Consider the following 15,610-nt stretch of genomic DNA (forward strand, 5'->3'; position numbering starts at 1 on the left):
CCATTAAGTCAGCATTGTGGGGGACCAAATCTGCCAGAGGGGTCTATTGGTCCCCCAGAAAAAAAATATAATTAAAAACAAATTGAAAATGCATTTCCTACTGTATTATATAATTTATAATGAGCAACTACACTTCTACAATATACTATACTAATATAGTGTCAAAATACAGTTGGCCAAACCACACACAGAACTGCACTGTGACATTAAAAGCAGTATTTTCCCTTTGAAACCTGGGCAAATTGACTTGATTCCAGAGAAGAAGTAAGTGACTTGAGAAGAAATGACCCAGAAATTAGCATGATATTAAGAAAGAATAAAAGAAAAGTAACAGAAAATTAGAAAAAAAAGAAAAAGAGCACCCTCAACCAACCAACCAGATGTATACACACAAGGGAAAGCTGAAAAAGGGAAAATTACATTTAAAAAAAATCGAAATAAAATTATGATTCTGTAAAATAATATTAAATATTTAACAATGATAATTTGTTGAAATCACTGTCAAGAAGAATTTCCCTTCCCTTTTTAAAAAGAATTTTCTAAATTTATTAATTTCTTGCAATATGCAGGACATTTGTTGATATGTTGCTCATTGCCTTTTTTCTTCATGTTTTTTTTTTAGAGAAATCAATTTAATTTCATTTCCATTCAATTTTATTTATAAAGCCCATTATCACAAATCAGTATTTTCTTCAGAGGGCTTTACAGCATACAACATCCCTTTTTTGTTGCGCCTCACATCGACCAGGTACCACAGGGTTAATAACAATGGTAATTTAATTTGATTTATGCTTATGATATTTTTTTTTTACCATTGTCTTGTTTTTACACATTTACTTCAGATCTAGTGTGAATTTGTGTGAGTGAAACAAATGGAGAGGCAAACTGTAGAAATGTATTTTTTTCTTTTACATAACAGCGTCACTGGAGGTAATATACTGTATATTCACAGCGCTGTTTTACAAATGCTCTACTTGAGTACAAAATAAAAACTACTGTGACTTGGGTGTCCTGTATTTTTAAACTTCTGCCAAAACAAGGGTAGCATTTTTGTTACATTATGTATTCATTTTGAATATATTATACCAATTTTCAAATGGTTCTCACTCCCCATCATCATGCATCAAACATCTTCTTCCTGCCTTCCATACCAGACATGGCCTCCACGTTCTTACGCCAGTCACCCACCTCCAGGTTCAGCTCCTGATGTATCAAAACACACGCACAGGCACATGCACGCACGCATGCACGCGCACACACACACACACACACACACACAGATCATCAGCTTTATTCTTTCAAAGATATGAAATGTATGTGCTTGAGCAGCCATACCTTCTCTTGTTTGATGTCTTCTTTCTTTACAGACTTGAGGTTGGCCCTCAGATCCATGGAGCCTTTGTTTTTGGATCCAAAGAGAGCTTTCAGCATCTCGTCTGCTGACACTCTCACCTTCCTCAGGGCCGGTTTGTTAAACTTCCCTCCAAGGTCCTGAACCTTCAGATTTAACTCGTGGATCTGGACATAGTGAAAAGTGTAGCTGGTGACTTTAGAATTCTCTCTATTCATGTACTTTTATTTTAATGTTCATCATGTGAATCTGGTTTGTTTTGGTGCGTGACCTACATCTCTGCTGTTCTTGATGACTTTGGCCTCAAAATCGTAGCGCTCCTCATCCACTATATCAATCTTTTCATGAATCTGCTTACAGAGTTTCTACAAAACAACAGTAACCAAAGATAAACACTCAGTTGATGAACACAAGCAAGTCATATACTTATTGTTTTTTTACATGATCAATCTCATATTGTTAGTATTTGCACCATAACCGTCTCACATGTAGCTCCTCCACGTTTAAACCGATGAGCTGAAGCGGTGGAAGCTTCTCCCCCAGGTAGCGGACCTTGTCTTCTTCCCTTGCAGCCTTCTCTGCCTCCAGCTCCTCTGTCGCACGAGCCAGCAAGAGGATCTGCATGAGTCCAAATCAGCATAGAGAGAAGCACATGACATTTTGGTGCATAATCGGTCTCTTTCTGGTAATGACATTAAAAACAATATCAACATATGATGTAAAGCTTGTAAGGTCATGAGTTTACCTTCAATGATAGCTTCCGGGAGGCTGAAATTTTGCATTTGGGCTGAAAGTAACACAAAATATGAAATACAGTAAAACTTCAAACATAAGCCTATTACGCACCAAGTCTCTTTTACAAACCTGGTGTGGCTTCACATTTTGACAAATAAAGGCCTGTCTCAATTTGAAGCCCGGTTAACATGCAGTTCATTTTTATAGAAGCTCTTTGGATGTATAAAACCGTGTTGGTAGCTACCTGCTGGGGAGAATGTTGAAATAAAAATGTTTAAACTTTTGTCAATATGGACATGCTACATACATGGTTAGCTTGGTAAAATTCTTCACACTTTGGTCATTCAATCACAATTCAGACATTTAATGAAACAGTGAGCGCCAAAGAATTAGTAATACTGCCAAAGTAAACAAGAGAAATGCAAAAGAGAGGTTTAACCCTTTGAAAACCCCTTGATCGACATCACTTTACTTGTGCTACATTCAGTCATTTCTGTCCTTTTAAACTTGAGCAAATAGTTTTGATTTCTTTCAAAAACATGGAGAAAGGCAATGAGCAACTTGACAAAAAATATCTGGCAAACTGAAAGAAGTAGATTTAGAAAATACTTCAAAATGAGATATTATTATTATTATTAATAAGATAATTATCATAACAATTATATATTGAATATTATGTAACAGAATTATTATTATTTTTAAGCATTTATTTCAAGTCATTCCCCTTTTTCAACTATTGTTTTTCTTTTTTTATTGTAATTTTCAGAGTATTTTCTTTACTTTTTCCAAATTTCTTGCTTACTTTGGGGTAATTTGCTCAGGTTTTAAAATGTAATTAAAATAATATATATTTCCATCTTTGCTGAGCAATTGTTTTATGTGAAAAGAATTAAAGCCCATCCCATAAAGACGCCTTCCCAAATATAAGCCTGTTGAGTTCAGTGGTATAAGCAAATACTAGCTTGTGCTGTTGGTTGAAATTTTACGGTATTACCCCTGACACTTCATCTGCAATAATGCAATTTAGATATAAAGTTTGTCAGATGAACTACAAATTCCTTACCTGCTGCTAACTCACTGATGTGACTTTGACTTAGTATGTACCTTAGCATCTCACTAGACAGCAACAACCTAGAATTCTCTGTATTTAGCTTTGAGAGAGTGGTTTTTTTCTTGTCTAAATGCCTTTTTGTGATCAAAAATGTCTCCTCAGCCTGCACATGAATACATTTTTTCCATCTGACATTGAGTAAAACAGCAAAAACCTTTACCTCACTTGACATTTACAGTATTTAATCATGTGAACCTTAACAGCTGCTGAAATCAAAATAAATGCAACACATCACCAGTAAAACTGAATGAGCAATTGATTTGTAGCACACACCCTTAAAGACTTAAAAGAATTTCAGACTTCAGGCGTTAGTATGATTGTTTCTCTAGGACAGAGTCATTTATGAGCCTATCAATAATGTACAAGAAAAAATCTATAATCTATAACCGAATTTTTGTTCTCCAAAATCTCATTGTGACTTGAGCCATTTACTTGATTTTCTTCTGTAGAAGCTCTTTGGCTAAATGAAATGGTTCTACCATGATTCTACATGCAAATCCATAACAGCAGGTTGGCACAATAAAAACATTGCTCATTAATGCATTTCTTTTTTAGAAAAGCTCAAGAGAGTATACTACCTTTGCCTCTACCTTGGGGCCCATGGAAGGCGGTTCGTACTGAGGAGAAAGGAATAATATTAGGAGTGTAAACCAGTGTCCACATTGTTTATACTGGGATGGCCCAAGTGAGGCACTGACTTATGCAGGAGTGGAATGAAGTGCTGCTGCAGGCACACATGTTGGCACAGTTTTAATGTATGATTTTATACTTGTTGTGTTATTTACCTGTGGTGGTTATTTTACATTTATGACCACAGGTAAATACAATAAAAAGTACAAAGTGCCAACAAAATAAAAATAAATCAGCCTGTGTGAGCACACTTTTTAACAGTTTTATCAATTCATTTGTATGTAAAACAAGTCAGGCACATCACTCTCTCTCATGTTTTAAGACTAAATGCAACCTAAAAAAAATGAAAATTCAATTTACTCATCAAACAGTTCAAACTTCCAAAAGATGACCAATCATAATGGGGTGGTACCTGGGGAGTCCAATCAGATGTTCCCTAGATCCAACATTGTTTTCTATTATCATGGCTCTTTTTTGTTTTTTCTAGAAAGCATAACAATCATATCAATAGCTTTTTAACTGACAGCTGCTGTCATTATGGTTTCAGTGTCCTTCATGCAAACGTTACCTAATTGGCCACTGTGTAACAAATATATTATCGTGCTAGCTCCTGTTTGAAACAACACTGTCCTTGCCAGTGCCAAAATATCAACAAACAGCTGTGAAAGCCACAGTGGGCTTGTTTTACTGTAGACAGCCTGTCTACAGCTGACCTCCATACATCTCCCATAACATTAGATGTTCAGCATTCAGCGCAGCAAGTTGGAAGGTGTTTTCAGCTTTACGGGTAAAGTTTACATAGAGCCTCAGCCTGATAAAGATACAGCTTTTATCATTAAAATAAATAAGCCTGTGTGGACAAACTTTTTGACAGTTTTGTCAGTTTATTTTTGTGTAAAATTAGTCAGGCTAGACACCACCCAATTCAGGTTAAAAACTGAATTGCACCTAGAAATAAAAATGGGTTGGCACCTGGGGTGGCCAATCAGATTTCAGTCATGTCCAAAGCCACACCAGGCCAACCCCTATATGCCTGCTTAAACAACATTAAACATCAAACTCTACTGTTTCATTATTAAGGTTCACACATTCAAAGACATGCAGACTGTAACTTACATCACTGTGATGGCCATGTGGAATTTGTTGGACCAGAGAAATCACAGATACACAAGCAAACAAAGGACAAAATTATTTTCCCAAGATAAAACACCTCATAGGCCAATTAAGACTTGAAATTACATTTTTTTTAAAAAATAAAGTCAATACTTTAAAGATGTTTGATGACAGAACTTACTCAGTAAACATCACTGCACCTGGGAGAAATAATTAGATTTTGATTTAGAAAAGAAAATGATAATAGTCCAGTGATGAGCAGCAAATAACCCCTCTGGTATCAGAATAGTAAGATATCATTTCACAAGGGATTTACCAGCAGTTGGCTTTTATATGTGGAACTTGTACACCAAAGATCCTCACTTAGAAGATGACTCACTCCACTGTATCCTTAAGTGAAAGTTGACCACTCCCTCCATGTGTAGCAGAAAAATGACAGCCACTTCCTGTCTCTTTGCAGCTGCATGTGTGAAACCAACATTTATTCTCACATCTCTGTCTCACTGTCTTATTTACTGCTTAACAAACAAACAGAGTTTAACAACACTGTCACATTATGCTTTCATTAAAATCTGGTTTGATTTTTAACAGTTCTCATCAGATCCTACTCATCCAAAACCCCGACATGTCAATATTTGTTAAACACTATTTTATCCAGAGAAATCTTGATGGTATGGGGAACAGACTTTAGTCATCAGCAGCTGTCCTGACAGTAAGACATCTCTCGTATCTAAAAAAAAAAAAAGAACATAGTGAGACGTCTTTGTTTCTGCAAAATCTGGCCTTGTGGCTCCGCCCAGCTCTCAGTCAGAAATGAGAGCTATATTTTAACTCTCTGAAACCTGAGCAAACTGGCTTAATTTTTTTATTTTAAAAAAGAGAAAAAAAAGATTTTTTGAATGTACTTAATTAAAAGAATAATAGTGGTGTTGTTTTTTGTTTTTTGTTTTTTTACCTAATTTTAAACACAAAGTTATAATAATTTTAAATAAAGTTTGCTCAACATTTTTCCCTAGTTATTTGTTCTTCTAATGATTCTCTCTCTCTTTTAAAGTTACAGTAGTACAGGTTAGTTTCTCATCACCTTTTACAATGTTATTTATTTTTTTTTTTTTAGCAATTTGACGGGCCTTTTGTGCCAGGTTGCTGACTGATGAATCAGGTTTCAAGTGAAGTAATAATAAAATGAATTAACAAAAATCATAAATGCTTTTTAGAATTTGTACTTATTTGTAAAAACATTTTATTTTCAGCTGGTGCTCAGTGAAATAGCCTACCGTTAATTCTTGGTGGTTCTCTCCTGCAACTTGGCTTGAAAGTTGAAGTCGAGAACTATTTTTTTTTTATTTTTCTATTTGGTTAAATCAGGTCTAAAGACATCAAAATTATTATTCAAATCCAAGTTATGTGACTTGAGTCCACAAATCTGCCTATAGCCCTACCACCTAATTAACATATATATTTAGTAAACATTAATACATGTAATGTCTGCAGGAAAAGACAAGAACAGACATGAAAGTTCTTTCTGTCTGTTTTTCTTTACAGCAGAGGGCATGTTGCTATATTCAACAACCTTTCTGCTGTCATGTCTGTCATCCACACTATGTGGTATGCCTGCTCAGTCATATTAAATGCATGGTCGGATTAACCTTTTAGAGGCACAGGGTGCAAAAAAAGCACATGAATTATCATCTTGTAAACATAGCTGTCTGTACCAAATTTTGTGTCAATCCATTAGATATTGAGATTTTTTCTGGCATTGCAGAATACTTTAATCTGTTAAACATGTTTTTGGAACACCTGAATCATTTTTTGTCAATTATCACCTTCCTTAAAGTGTCAAAGATTAAGTCATCCATATGTAAAACACGGACATAAATTTTGTGTTTGTCATGGTACAATACGCTGTAATTCTGTGCTGTGAAGAGCACTGCTGTCTAAAGTGAATTACTACTCTGACAAGTGCACCTCCTCTGTGTAATATGCTCACTGCACAGAAATGACAACATCAAACATTCAGCCAGCAACATTCCCTCATTCATCACACCTGTATACTGTTTTTCAGGTTCACAGGCAGGTTGGTTCACAAAACCAGTAATTCTCTTATTTCTAACAGGATGTTTACAGGTTTATATGGGATTACCAGGAAAGCATGTCATGATACTCTGCTCTTTCAACACCTTATTGCATGGGGCTGAATTTGGGTCATAGTTATAATCACATGAGGAAAAGGTAGGCTATATAATGCAGAAAGAAAAAATGCTTCAGTGTTTTATCATACATTTTTTTTTTGATGACACATATCTGGAACCATCCTTTAAAAGGCTGGAAAGTGTTGACCTTGATATTGTCAGCTGCCTCTGACATGCTTCATTTCTGTCACGGGGCTGATATGTTTTGTGGGCCTGCTCTTACAAAAGCATGTTGTGTTTTAGATAGCGGCAGGTTCAGTGCAGTCCCCAACTGCACCAGACAGCATGTGAGGCAACTTTTGCACTTGATCTATTTTGGGAACCACAACTCCCTTTTGATAGGGAACAGAAATGTTAAAAAGCTAAGGAAAATGTAACCTTTAGGATGAGAGGAGGTCTTTATAGTATCACATGTAGATGGTCATACATGTGTAACCAAATCTTAAGTGAGGATTCCCTGTTAGTCGTTCCAGAGATGGCACAGACATTTGTCTTCAAACCTGTGGTGTGACTTCCCCCCAGTGGACAGAGGAGACAATCTGTAGGCTTTGTTATTTCATTCAGACAAATCCATATGGTGCATGTTAGAGAATTTCATGACAAACATGCTGCAGCTCTCCAGAGAGCAGTGAAATAAAACATTGCAGGATTTCTTAGTAAAACAATGGGGGAAAAAATACAGATTGTTGGCCTATGTGTGCTACAGGTGAGGTGCTAAATTGCACTTTATTGGAAGATTGTGAGTTGCCCCTCTCTTGGCCATTGATTGGAAGATTTAACAGCAAGTTTAGCTCTTGAAGAAGTCACCTATATAGTGAGAAATAAAGCTTAAGTTTATTAATATATGGGAAATGTTTTTGGAATTTGTAAAAAAATGGTGACATTGAGGGTTCTCTACAAATATAAAGCAAAGAGAAAGGACATGAAGGAATGTTACATCAAGGAAAATGTGCTGTATCCAGTGTGTGCTTATGTCATACATTTTATTTTTTTCTGCACTTTGGTGCAGTGGTTAATGTTGTTGCTCCACAGTAAGAGGGTTCTGGGTCTGACCTCAAGTGTCAAGTTTGAATGTTCATCTCATGTCAGTGCAAGTTTTCTACAGGTCCTCCAGCTTGCTTCTGCAGTCCAAAAACAAACACATAAGCCCTGCAGCAGTCTGGTGACCTGTCCATGGTGTACCCCACCTCTTCACTAATCATAGCTGGGATAGGCTTGAACCCCCCTGTGACAAGGTAAGCAGATGAAGAATGAATAAATGTGCTCTATTTATCTTCTTCTTCTTATTATTATTAATAATAAGAATAATCACATAATAATAACCACTTCCTCTGCTTGTAACATCGCTCTCTGAGAGTGCTCCTATAGAAGGAGTCTAGTGCTTGTAGCATTGCTGGCACTGAGAGCAGTGTTTTTGGTTTGTTTTTTACTACTCTTAAATATATGTATGAATTTGGGGAACCAGGGCCTCTTGTAATGCTACTATAGGAGCAATGCCCTCATGCCACCCAGGATTTTATCAATTTTCATTTCAGCAATTGAGCAAAGTGTACATGTTTGTATTAAATGCATTATGACTACAGTTCCACATGACTGCATGTTATGATATTTACTGAACTATATAAGACAACATTGGGTGGGGGGTGGCACAATTTTATTTTTTTTCCATCTGTAATGGGGTGTATTAGTTATTTGTATGACTTTAAATGCTAAAAGAATTTCTTTCTTGTGTCACACACACTGCCAAAAATCATATTTTGATGGTACCCTCTAACCACTAGGTGGTGCATTTTCCCAATATTTCATGCACTGACAGGAGGCTATGTTGGTTTTGTTGTTGTTTTTGTAAATATATACTGAGGAACCAGGGCCTGTTGGAATGCTACTATAAGCGTAATGCCCTCTTGCCACCCATAGTGATTAGGCTGGTGTGTATTGGTCTATTTACACTACCAAAATAATGTCAAAATGAAAATAACCAGTTTTGTTTTGTTTTTTTTTTAATAAAAAAATTAAACAGTGGCATAATGGAATGAAAACATGGTATTGAAAGGGTTACAATCCTGAAAATGAATAGATAGTTGGTAGTTATCATCAGGACTGATGTTGTTGAAAAAATTAAGCCAGTAAAAGTAGAAAATTATATTTAATTATTGTATTTTTATTGCATTTTTTGACAAGGTACAGTTTTTGTTCTAAACATGGTAAGAGGGAGTTTAAAAAACAAATGTAACACAAAAAATAAAAGTGCATAAAAGTCAATATTGCTTCTAATCATTGACATATTCGAGACTGTGATGACCAACAATAACAACAACAACAATAAATATCATTTAGTATTTGGAAAATGTTGTTTTTTTCCTTAGTACACCAAGTCAACCATTTCTCTCACTGTATGCTAGTGTACCATAGCAGACACCTATTTGTAGTCCTTTTTATAACAGCAGGCTGGTTATTTTGTCAGATATGCTAACGTTAGCAGCATGATTTCTGATTGTGATCATGATCATATGGCTGCGGTGCGCTCAGTACCAAGTCGCTATGATCATATGAATATTGTACACTCGCTAGCAACTGGCTATAATCATATGTCTTCTTTACTTTCATAACCTCATAAAAACGAAGAAGTAAAACAAACAATACGTTAAGTTGGTACCTGAGTTATTATGTTTTTTTACCCACCAATTGTTTGCCTCCCCTCTGTTGAGCCTTGCTCCTCATGCCCGCATCTTTGCAAGTTTCATCACAATTATTGTTATTATATATTTGTTGGTGAATGTTTACATACCACATAACAGTATTATTTCAAACATATATTATTCAGGATATAATCAATGCCACTTGAAGAATGACACTACCTTTTTCTCTCTCTGCCACATATTCCATATACTGCTCTATACCACACAAACAACCTTTCCAAAATCAACCACAGACACAAGGTACAAGGTAGATTCATTTGTCATTTTTCTTAAATGTGGTTTAAGAAAAAATGAAATTACAAACATCACACAAACCTACAACAACATACAAACATCAGAGGATGCACACAGACACACACATTTCCCACATATACCCACCCAATAAAATGTATTATCTAATCTCTACTGGACTCCTGCCAATACACATTACACATCTTCTTTATCATATTATATATGTTGTATGTATATATGTATGTATGTATGTATCTATTTATCTGTGTATGTATCTATGTATGTATCTTTGTATTACCATCTCTATATATGTCACTCCTCTTCAGTATTTCACAAAAAAGTATTTGTTTTTGTCTATAATTTTTTCTTTCCCTTTCTCCCCAGTAGCTGCAGTCCTTGTGCTCATTTCATTATTTTCATTCATTTAACAAATATGTAGTTCATCTGTCTATCATGTCTCTGTATTTGTGTCATTTACAAGCCTGTGTACCTTTGTATAACTGTAATTTTCACCTTTTTCCAACCAGAAAAAGTATTTGTTTATTAGTCTGTGGAGTTAAACTTTGGAACAGTTTAAGTTTTTGAGCTAAAGCAACTTCCAGACATAAAGCAGTTTAAAATTCTGTATAAAAACAACATTTTCACAAGGTACAGGGACAAAGAGGGGCTTTGACAGTCACTGGGTGTTTACAGGGACCACAGTTTTGGTTATTTTTTGACCACTCTATCTTTCTCTTTTTTCTGGAAATAATGACACAAATTTGTAGAAATTTAAATTTAAATGTGAAGGTATGTATATATTTAATTACCTATAGTATATATCTAAATAAATAAGGAAGCTAATTAATTAAAATTCATTGACTTATGGGGAAGTGGTGGGATTGAATAAGTTTTCACTTCCTCTCACTCCCTTTCGAATATGTGAAGTAAGTCATTTTGTATTTGGACATTTCTTTCGCCTTGTGTTTTTTATTGTTTGTAATTATGACTTTGTTTTTTGTCATTCTGTTTTGTGTAATATTTTCTTTCTTTTCTTTTTAAATGTTCGAAATGAATAAAAATCAAATCAAATCAAATCAAAGATAAAGAAGCTATGGAGCTGCTGGACAGAAGGACCAGTGGAGTAAATGCTTCAGGATAATCCCTTGAAAATGCCCCCGCTCTCCAGTCTCACAAAGAATCTGTGGTGCCCCTCCTTCATTGAGCTACATGGCCACTGAAGAGGAAACCTGAGTTAGCTGAAGGTCATAAGCGGGAAGTCTCACAGTTTGGGAAGTAAGGCTTTCTGGCCCAAGGTGGGCAATTTTAGAGGGAGGTATAATTCTATACTTCCTCCACACAGCCACATCTGCCAAAACACATTTTTTTTTAATAAATTGTCTGTCCATCCTGGAAGAGGGATCACTCCTCAGCCACTCCTCCTGAGGTTTCATCCATTTTTTGTCCCTATTACAGGGTTTTTTTGGGGGAGTTTTTCCTTAGGGCGATGTTAGGGTCTAAGGACAAAGGGATGTCATATGCTGTAAAGATCTCTAAGGCAAACTGTGTTTTGTGATAATGGGCTTTATAAAAAAAATTGAAATTGAAACTGAAATAAGGAAGTAGATCAAATGGTCCCCTGGTTCCCAGCTAACTGTTTAGTCTTTATTTTAGCTTTCGTGTACCTGCTAAGATTGGGCTGCTGTCAGAATGAGGTGTTAAACAGAGATGAGTGGTACCCTGTTTGGACCCAGATATGTTAAAGCTGTAGCCCAATAAATAACCCCTCCATCTGTGGAAACCCCATCAGTTGGAGACACCTAACCCAAATTAACTTGAGATTCAATTTCAGTTCAGATGTGTTATATCGAAAGGAGCAGCTGTTCAAAATCTAAAGTTTTAATTTTGTAAGAGAGGTAGCTGGAGAGTTTCACCTGTCAATGCACAGGGGAGGAGTTTAGAGGTTATATAAGTCATAAGGGCTACGTGTATTCTGTGCAAATCCTTTGTCTAAGTCAATGCTGCCACACCAGTAAGTTTATTTACTTATTTATCAGGTTGTGTCTCCTGCTTTAAAGCATACCATTCAGGGCTGAAGGACTCGTACAGGCACCAAAGCGCTGAGTGGAAGGCATCCAAAGCAGTAAATTGGGATTAGGGATCGACCGATATGGATTTTTCAGGGCCGATACCGATACCGATTATTAATAACCAAGCGAAACCGATAGCCGATATGTATAACCGATATTTATTTGCAGTAAAAATGAAAATTTTGGTGTCAGAATTTACAGAAACACACCTGGGATTAGAATGAATACAGTATACTGTTTATTTACACTGATGTTACCTTTGGGTGGGGTAAAGGTCAGTAGTTTAAAGGTAGGTTAAATATCCACGGTTGATCTTAAACTGATGGCATACAGTCATTACAGATTGCAGCAAATAAAACAAAGTGGTGGATTTTTTCTCAATCAGTTGCTGTCGGAGATTTTTCTCAGTTACTTCCAGTAAAAGGGAAGCCGTAACATGTTGACAATGTAGGTGTAAACCTATGGTGTAACGTATTAAAGTTGTTGAGTTAAGGACTATTATTAGGCAGAAAGATGCTGTGTTTGCAGAGTTATTAAATAGACTGAGAAAACATTTCAAAGAAATGCCATGGCAAGCAAGTGATGTAGATTTGATGAAGAGGTGTGAAACTGGTGAAGACACATCAACTTTTTGAACATTTTCCCTACAAACTCTCAGGTTAGAGGTCATAATCTGGAGCAATTATTGAAAACATGTTCAGAAAATCTAGGAATGGATACTCAGGATTTTGGTTATAAGTTAATGCATGGCCATCATACATAACCATATGATGCGTGTTTAGCTGAAAAGCTGGTTCTGGTGGAAGAAATGCATGTGTAATGTTTACTAAAATGTGAATGTGACGCAGTCACACATTAAGTTTTACTTAAACAATGTAAGTTTGATTTGATGATAATCAAGTTGGTGCACAGAGGAGGAAACATATGAGCATGAGGAGCATATGACTCAAGCCATGCAGTGACCCTACACCTACTTTTCAAAAAAAAAGAACAGGGTCAACAGTGAAGGAGGACTGCGTCAATAATTTACCTTTACACTGACTTGGGCTTGTACAATACTACACTACAATTATTCTCCCATTTGTTTTGAGCTGACTCATCTTTTGATTTTGTCTACATGCTAGACATTCTACAGTAATTTGTGTATCTGACTTTCTAACAGATTATGATGTATCGTTTTGGAGCTGTGAGATAAATTCAAACCCAGTAAATCAGCCAAACTGTTCAGATTTAAAGGAGGAAATGGCTGTATATTTTATTATGCTGTATTTATTTGTATTATAGGCTATAAATAGGATCCTGATGAAGGCTTTTGAATTCCCTCTTTAGAAAGTGGATGTATAGTGTAAGCTAACTTATGTACTTTTTGGTTTAGTATTCTCAGTTAAGGTATGCATTGCAATATATTCAGTATAACTCAAAAAAGTGTCTCTCTCTCTCTCTCTCTCTCTCTCTCTCTCTCTCTATATATATATATATATATATATATATATATATATATGGGGGGGGGGTTACCAAACCTTTTCTTGACTGGAAGGCTAGTGCTAATGCTAGCTAGCCAGTTGACTCCTAGCTGCAGCTTAAAGGAACAGATAAGAGTGGTACTGATCTTCTTGTACAACTCTCAGGAAAATCCCATTTTTCAACTGTTTGTTTAAGTGTGAATGTCTAAGTTTGTGTGTGTGTGTGTGTGTGTGTGTGTGAGTGATTTGGGTGAACTGATTCTTTTCCAGGTTGTGTCTAGTGCTTTAAAGCATACCATTCAGGGCTGAAGGACTCGTACAGGCACCAAAGCGCCGAGTGGAAGGCATCCAAAGCAGTAAATTGGGATTAGGGATCGACCGATATGGATTTTTCAGGGCCGATACCGATACCGATTATTAATAACCAAGTGAAACCGATAGCCGATTGAAACGGGTGGTGGTAGGACCCAGATGCAGTACAACAATAGCCTCTTGCAGTTGGTAATAACTTTTATTGTCACCAACACAGAAATAGCTCAGCTTACAGACAAAGAGTTTGTTCTTCGTGCCGGAAGCACTAACAGTGTCTCTGGGATCGTCACTGAATGAAGAAACGAAGCTTGTACCCTCAGTGGCTGGCGGGGAGGAAACCCGTAGCTCCGAGCCGTCTCCGCGTGCTGGAGCATGACTGGGATCGAGCTGAGGATGGTCTGGAACAAGCAGGGTTGCAACCGGAAGTCCGTCCTTGAAGCAACAGTACCGACAGGGATCAGGCAGGAGGATCGTCTTAGCTGAGCCAAGAGTCTTTACCAGGAGAGCCGTCAGTTTTCGGAACACGAAACTGGAAAGCGTGGTCGAGAACAAAGAGCAGAGTAGGTCCGGGGGGAGTCAGGCGAGGGAGAGCAGGTCAGGAACAGGCAGAGTCGGCAACGGGTGATCTGTGACGGAGAAAGCTGGAAAGACATGCATTCACGCAGAGGAGCAATCTGGCAATGTGTGTGTGTCCTGGAGTGTCTTAAATACTGCATTGATTGGTGATGAGCTGCAGCTGAGGGGAGAGCAGGCTGCAGCAGTGGGCGTGGTCAGCAGGTAGAGTGGAGCAGAGGGAGAGTGTGAGTGTGTGTGGAAAAGTACTGGCAGCAGGTAGGAGGAAACAGACAGCAGGTCCATGACAGAACCCCCCCCTCAAGGGACGGCCCCCGACGTCCCAAAACAAGGAACACCAAGCCGGGCGGGAGGAGGGGGTCAGGAGGAGGGACGAAGTCCCCGAACAACCGGAACCCACGTCGTCATCGTCCCGGAGGAAGGAGCGGCCAGCGGCGAAGCAGAACCCCGAGCAGGATCTCAGCCCAGGCGTCCCGGGAACAGGAGAGGAAGGGACCGGAGCAGGAGAGAGGAACGCCGCCCCAGGACGGCAGTGGGCTGATCAGGATGCAGGCGGTGGAAATCCCTCACCATCTGGTCGCCCAGGATCTGTGAGCCGGCACCCACGACCTCTCCTCAGGACCGTACCCTCCCAGTCCACCAGGTACAGGCCCCTCCCAGCGTCGGAACGGAGCAGACGACGGCGTGCGGTGTAAGCTGGGCCCGTCGATGATCCGAGGAGGGAGGTGGCTGGGAAGCGGGCTGGAAGGACTGTCCTTAACCGGCTTGATCCGGGAGGCGTGGAATGTGGGGTGAATTCGCATCGAGCGAGGTAACGGGCGGACCGCCATGGGGTTCACGATATGCGATCGACGAAACGGACCCACATATTTGGGGCCAATTTCCGGGAGTCCACCTGAAGGGAGGTCCTTGGTGGAGAACCATACCTTCTGCCCCACCCGGTAGGATGGAGCTTGGGAGCGCGGCGGTTGGCAGCAGCAGCATAGCGATCGGTGGCCCGAAGCAGGCGGTTCTGGCCTGCGACCAGGTTTGGCGGCATCGCCGGATGAAATGCCCTCCACTGGCCAGATGCGCCGTGTCTTCTTCCTGTTCAGGAAACAGAGGCTGGAAGCCATAAGCGCACTGGAAAGG

General features: G+C 38.3%; 1 pseudogene across 1 annotated transcript; it reads right to left on the bottom strand.

Moving 5' to 3' along the window:
- Nucleotides 1-512: 512 nt before the first annotated feature.
- On the bottom strand, nucleotides 513-3,819 carry LOC121950271 (troponin I, slow skeletal muscle-like; annotated as a pseudogene). The gene is made up of 6 exons (XR_015776908.1): nucleotides 3,776-3,819; nucleotides 2,097-2,138; nucleotides 1,838-1,969; nucleotides 1,627-1,716; nucleotides 1,336-1,518; nucleotides 513-1,203 (listed from the first exon to the last, which is right to left on the bottom strand). The product of XR_015776908.1 is annotated as a troponin I, slow skeletal muscle-like (transcript).
- Nucleotides 3,820-15,610: the final 11,791 nt, after the last annotated feature.

Source organism: Plectropomus leopardus, chromosome 7 (assembly GCF_026936395.1).
Source record: "Plectropomus leopardus strain MGB_pleo_1.0 chromosome 7, ASM2693639v1, whole genome shotgun sequence".
Classification (NCBI taxonomy): Eukaryota; Metazoa; Chordata; class Actinopteri; order Perciformes; family Serranidae; genus Plectropomus; species Plectropomus leopardus.